The 6,415-nt window shown below is 43.4% G+C and overlaps 3 non-coding genes across 3 annotated transcripts; all 3 read left to right on the top strand.

The window, feature by feature from the left end:
• Positions 1 to 440: 440 nt before the first annotated feature.
• On the top strand, positions 441 to 512 carry trnae-uuc (transfer RNA glutamic acid (anticodon UUC)). The gene has a single exon. It is a non-coding gene; the product is annotated as a tRNA-Glu (tRNA).
• A 2,811-nt stretch (positions 513 to 3,323) lies between these two features.
• trnam-cau (transfer RNA methionine (anticodon CAU)) lies at positions 3,324 to 3,396 on the top strand. The gene has a single exon. It is a non-coding gene; the product is annotated as a tRNA-Met (tRNA).
• Positions 3,397 to 3,967: 571 nt separating this feature from the next.
• trnam-cau (transfer RNA methionine (anticodon CAU)) lies at positions 3,968 to 4,040 on the top strand. The gene has a single exon. It is a non-coding gene; the product is annotated as a tRNA-Met (tRNA).
• Positions 4,041 to 6,415: the final 2,375 nt, after the last annotated feature.

Raw genomic sequence — 6,415 nt, 5'->3', positions numbered from 1 at the left:
GTGTTTTCCCTACAAGCCAGCCATTGTCTGAACAGAGGTAGAGGTAGCAAGGTACATTTGAAAGCTAATTATACAAGGAGCAGAGAATGCATTGGCTGGGAATCGAACCCCGGTCAACTGCTTGGCAAGCAGCTATTCTCTCCACTATACCACCAATGCCCTGACAGACCCTTATTTAGTCATCTATCAACTGTTTTTCTTGCAGGGCTATGACACACTCACTCTTACTCAGGAATCTTTCTATTTCTCCCTGAAATAAGAGAGAAGTCTAAAGCGTGAAACTTATGCTTGCTTGGATTCATTCTCCAGATGCGCACAATTGCTTTCATCTAAGGCTAAAATGTTCACAACTTCAGTACAATGCACTATGCCAATTAATTTGCCAGTGAGGAAGAGTTTACCACAGTCTTGCAACCTGTACCGTGTGCACTGCTTTCGGGTCCCTGATGGTCTAGTGGCTAGGATTAGGCGCTTTCACTGCCGCGGCCCGGGTTCGATTCCCGGTCAGGGAATGAGGGAACTAGGTTTTGGCACTGTTAGTAGCGTAAACCAAAGACATTTCTGCTTTTGTTTTCCAATGACATGACTAGAATGTCAATTTAATCTAGCCCTGTGACAAATTCAATAGGACGTTGGTTTGTAAGGAGTCATCCTATGCGCACCACTTGATTTGAAATAACACTTTACAGCCAGCAGATTTACTACTTCTCTTTAGAGAAGGGCTCGCTTAACTCTTTCCAGCAGCTCTAGGACCATTGTGGCTTTTAAAAACTAAAAGAATGATCAAGTTTTTCTGATACTTTGATGTGTAACACGGTGCTTAATAACATTTTGAGCAGCAAAGACAAATGCTATTTGTCATTAAATGACATGAGCATCCACAAATGATACGGAAAAAGAGAAATTTCATGGTCTATTGTCGGACAAAATGTTTTTGTCCGCGGACTTGGAGCATTTGGCGATCTGGCATGGGGGAAATTTTGGGTAAAAAAAATGTATATAAATATGAACGAATTTAGAAATGTATATATAATTAATATAAATATAAAAAAATCTTTCCTTACGCATTATACACGCTCCTTGGCAAAATATTTCTCCAAGGGTGACAACAATATTACTGGGCATGTATTGTTGTAATGTTTTAAATACTTGAACGCAGTTTTTCTAGAGAAGATAATTGCTTTGTATTTGGGAGTATCGTCCATTGACTCTTTTGGGCTTTCACATGCGCGAGCATACAAACAACAGGTAAGTGACATGCTGTTTATAAAGTTGTTTTGTAACGTCCCCATACCAGTAATGTGAGAACCATGCATATGGTTTTGATGGTAAGGCTTGTGACTTTATTGTCGGATCGTTTATAAAGTGGTGTGACGTTTCTGCAGTGTGCAAGTTGTTGTTTTACATGGAAGGGTTAGCACTTGCCCCTTAGCCACCACGTATTAGCCTCGCATGACAGGCTGCGCAAACAGCGCAATATCCGCACAGGGAGCGCAGATTTGCACCTGTCTGTGTCCTACTATCAGTATTTGACAACCTCTAGCAATGGAAACGCGCTTCAAATGCCCCGGAGTTCCCCTTTAAGTGCAGTGTAATGCATGACTCAACCTGGAGGCTCCTCTGTCTTTTGTCAAAATTGCACAAGCAAAGTTAAAAAAGAACCTTTTTGTCATATTGCTATGAAAGTCACACACAAAACAAAAAAATTTCAAAAAGCCTGAGGGACCTAATGAGGGAACCTGGGAAAAAATTGACATCAAACCTCTTTCTTTAACAAGTCAGACCAGGAAGTTATTGACTACTTGTTGTGTGCTACTTTACTTGTTACCTACTCAGCAGATATCAACCTTATGACAAACATAAAGAAATCGAACACACACTCTGATGATGGGGTGAGAGGTGGTAATGATCGAGGCCACGCCCACAGACAGCTACAGCAAGTCTCTGTGGCGCAATCGGCCAGCGGGTTCGGCTGTTAACTGAAAGGTTGGTGGTTCGAGCCCACCCAGGGACGAGTGTGTGCACCAACAAATCTACCGGAGAGCTATAGGTTGTAGGTTGGGTAGCAAATCAAAAGATGTACTGGTTAATACCATGGCTCTTTTACGCTAGTCGTCCATTGTTCCGTCAACGCAAGCCGTATCCAACGCATTCAGTTAATTTTCAATGAAATCCGGCCGATCGTTGTCGCCGTGCTCGCAAAGCATGCTGGGATTCTGACACAGCGAGCTGGGGACCTGCGGCACGTCAAAAAGTTGGGCTCGCTCGAAGTTTATGCAAATTTGCCACGGCAGACGTAGTGCGTTACCCAATGACAGTAGATCATGTATTTTTTTTCCCTTTGTTTATTCACCACTGAACATTTCGGGTATTGCTCATGTCATTGCTATTGCGGGCAAAATGAACAGCAGCAGTGGCCAGAATGGCTGTGCTAAAACGATTGTAGGCGAATAAACACACCTAAAACATCAGGCAATTGTGAGCATCTCCACTTTTGCAGTAAAGTAATGACCATCAAGGAATAGAGGTTCAATCCAGTGCATCAAATTCTTTCATGGGCAGAGGTGGAGTAGTGGATTAAACGTTATCAATAATTGTGATAGGCATTCATTTCAACAAAAGAACCAAATCACACCCATGGCCATGTTTTCACAACATGTCTTGTTCATGTTTCATTTTCAAATCAGAGAAAAGGTGCAGGGACAGGAGATGCAGCGAGAAGGAGATCTCCTGTGTCGCATCAGCAGCACAATAGCAGCTCTCCTCGCTCGCAGATCCACATCCATGGTGCAATATGAAATAATGTTCCATTGCTGACGATTTATACACATTAATTTCCCCCCGAAACTCCGAAACTTCGGTTGATTAAAATCACAAGTTATTTACTTTACCCCGGAGCCGTTCTACCGTATGTTCTATCTACAACTTCGTATACACGCCCACTGTAGTAGCAACACGGCGACACTAGGCATCCAATCCGGCGAGTTAAGTTGACGTGACGGAACAATGGACGACTAGCGTTAGAGATGCCTTGCAATCAGATATTTGTCGCCTTTCAGTTTCTGCTTCCTTTATTATCTACTTAAACTTGTCATGTCAGACACATTTTTCTTCGGTTTTGCCGTTCTCGCCCCCCATAGATGTCACAGGGGGCTGCAGATTAGAAGATCTTATATCCTACCATCCACTTATTTGATTGCCATGCAATCCATGTGAGCTGGGCAAGTGGGCATCACATACCTTTAGCAAAGTCTGCAGGACCAATGAATGGGTGTGTGAAAGTGAGCCTAGGCTGACAATACATGCATATTTATATTTTGCAGGCCTCGTTGGCGCAGTAGGCAGTGCGTCAGTCTCATAATCTGAAGGTCGTGAGTTCGACCCTCACACGGGGCAATCTTTTTGATGTGGTGTTTATAGCACTTCACCTCAGTTACAGCTGGAAATTTGCTGGGCACAAGTGGCTCCGATTATTCTCTGTTGGGGCTGCAGAAAGCCCACTCGGAAGCTCACTCACTACAAGGTGTGGAAAGTGTCAAACGCAACTTATGGGCATTCGAACCATCTCTCTTTTAGAAAAGCAAGTTGCACCCTGGCCAAGACCCATGACAAAGGATAGGAAGTTCATCACGCTAACATAATAGAATACGCTGTGTGACAAAAGCACCTTTGCAGACTCTCCTTCTCTTGACATAGACTGACATGGGACAATTCAGTCAAGTTTATCCCACGTGAAACTACCTCTTTTGCAACTTTCCATAAACTTTCAAAATGAGAATGAAAGCCAGATAAAGAAACTTGTGAGTTGATTGTTTAACCTCTAGTCCAGACAACAGGTCTTTTGAACAAGTAGCTACGTGCTCAACAAGCCATGTCATCACATATTTTAGCAAAGTCTGCAGGACCAATGAATGGGTGTGGGAAAGTGACCCTAGGCTGACAATGCATGCATATTTATATTTTGCAGGCCTCGTTGGCGCAGTAGGCAGTGCGTCAGTCTCATTATCTGAAGGTCGTGAGTTCGACCCTCACACGGGGCAGGTGTTTTGATGTGTTTATAGCACTTCACCTCAGTTACAGCTGGAAACTTGCTGGGCACAGGTGGCTCCGATTGCTCTCTGTTGGAGCTGCAGAAAGCCCACTCGGAAGCTCAGTCACTCCAAAGTGTGGAAGGTGTCAAACACAAGTTATGGGGTTTCGAACCATCTCTCTTTTTTAAAAGCATTGCAATCAGATCTTTCTCGCCTTGTGTCAAACCCAAGTTATGGGGATTCGAACCATCGCTCTTTTAGAGATGCCTTGCAATCAGATATTTGTCGCCTTTCAGTTTCTCCTTCCTTTATTATCTACTTAAACTTGTCATGTCAGACACATTTTTCTTCGGTTTTGCCGTTCTCGCCCCCCATAGGTGTCACAGGGGGCTACAGATTAGAATATCTTATTTCCTACCATCCACTTATTTGATTGCCATGCAATCCATGTGAGCTGGGCAAGTGGCTATCACATACCTTTAGCAAAGTCTGCAGGACCAATGAATGGGTGTGGGAAAGTGAGCCTAGGCTGACAATACATGCATGTTTATGATTTTTAAGCCTTGTTGGCGCTACCTCGCTCACGTTAGCCTGCATCTCCCCTCCAATAGGCTTCGCACTTCTCCATTCTCACATTGAACGGTTTAGCCAATGTCGCACCGACTCACAATGAACCGAGCCTATCAACGCCCGAGCTCACAATGGAACTCGGCCAATCAAGGTGAAGCCCTAACTTGGAGTTAACCTCCCTTCCCCTCCCGCTCCCCCTCCTCCAACAAAACCAACAAAAAAACAAATTAAAGATTTTGTTTTCGTTAGGTTAGAGGATTATAAAAGTTAGCCGTTACAGAAGAGGGATTTTTCATCGAGCCGTTGTCTCTGCCGACTTAAAAAAACAGTCTTACAGTAAGTATCAAGTTATATTGTTTCTTATATATCCCTCCATTCAAACAAACGTCCTATTACAGTTTTTCTCTATTGGTTTGGCTCATTTCTTGAAACAGAAATTACATTCTCAAAACTCTAAGATCATTTGGCATAACACTCTTATAGTTCAGCACAACACCATAGCTAACCTGCAAAAGCACATATCTCTCCCAAAACTGTTCACCCATGCTTCAGACCTAATTTCTTTCCCATGAAAAGAGTCAGTGCCACCCAAATTGCAAAGATCTTTCTCAGTTGCCGAGGCTCATTTCTTGAAACAGACCGAACGTTTTAAACACTCTTTAGTACTTTTTGCAAAACTAAACTGAATGGTTAAGCAAAACACCATGGTTCACCAGCAAAAGCTCATATCTCACCCTAAACAGTTCAGCCATGTGTCAAAATGAAGTTTCTTTCTCATTCAAATAGTCAGTGCCCCAAAATGCATTGTCCTTTTCGCATTGTGTGAGCACTACAAGTCAAACTGTTTAGATGTTTTGTCACTATGGCATAGGACTACCTAACAGAATACAATAGTGTATAAAACTGAAGGAAAAAAGTTTCACAGTAAGAGTAGCCTCAAAGCACACACAATACACTCATACCAACCATTTTTATTCACACAAATACTGTGAAGTACGTAACTTCCATACAGTATAGTATTGTAGAAGGAAAAGAAAAATATACATAGCACACATATACTGTAATATAAACACAAACAAAGAAAACAAGCAAAATTATGTGGCTATGAATGATGACATGATCTATAATTGTCGCCCGAATTTCATCTGGGACGGCACGGTGTCTTCGTGCTCCTCGGCCTCTTCCCCCTATTCAAACACTGCGCATCATCACTCCTCCTTTTCTTCTTCTTCTTCTTCTGCTGGTGAGAGGAGTGTGAGCGGAAGAGCTGAGAGAAAGGCTAAGTGTAAAGGTGGTTTTTCTACCCTTTATTCGCTATCCTTGTTTTCTCTGTTAAATGTTTCATTAGTTGTGTTAGTTCTGTGTACTTTGTGTAGTCTTGTGAGGTTAATTTCGAGGTTTTTTTCGCATTTGTTTGGTGCGCTTCCCGGCCGCAATGGCGTCTGGCGGCTTCTCCATGCTGTCCCGGAAGCGCGGCATCAGAGTCGGTGCCGGCTCTCCGTGCAGCGTGGAGGAAGTGGCGCTGGCCGTGGGGCAGGTTATCGGGCACGGTTCGGTAAAGTCCGCTGCCCGCATGAACAGTGCGGTGGTTTTATTTCTAGCGAAGGTGGAGCAGGTGCACAGCCTGGTGGAGGCGGGCATCACCAGGGGCGCCGCCAGGCGGGGAAAGGTGGTAACGTTTCTAAGGGCCCAGCGGCCTGGGGGGCCCTAAGAGGTAGTGATAGTATAATATTAATATTGTTGCCCATTCTTAGAATTTTCTAATGAATTACAACATTTTTAATGGAAAATAAACTAATCAAACACAGTTTTCG

This window comes from Odontesthes bonariensis, chromosome 8 (assembly GCF_027942865.1).
Source record: "Odontesthes bonariensis isolate fOdoBon6 chromosome 8, fOdoBon6.hap1, whole genome shotgun sequence".
NCBI classification, from domain to species: domain Eukaryota; kingdom Metazoa; phylum Chordata; class Actinopteri; order Atheriniformes; family Atherinopsidae; genus Odontesthes; species Odontesthes bonariensis.
This window is presented reverse-complemented; position numbering and strand designations above follow the sequence as displayed.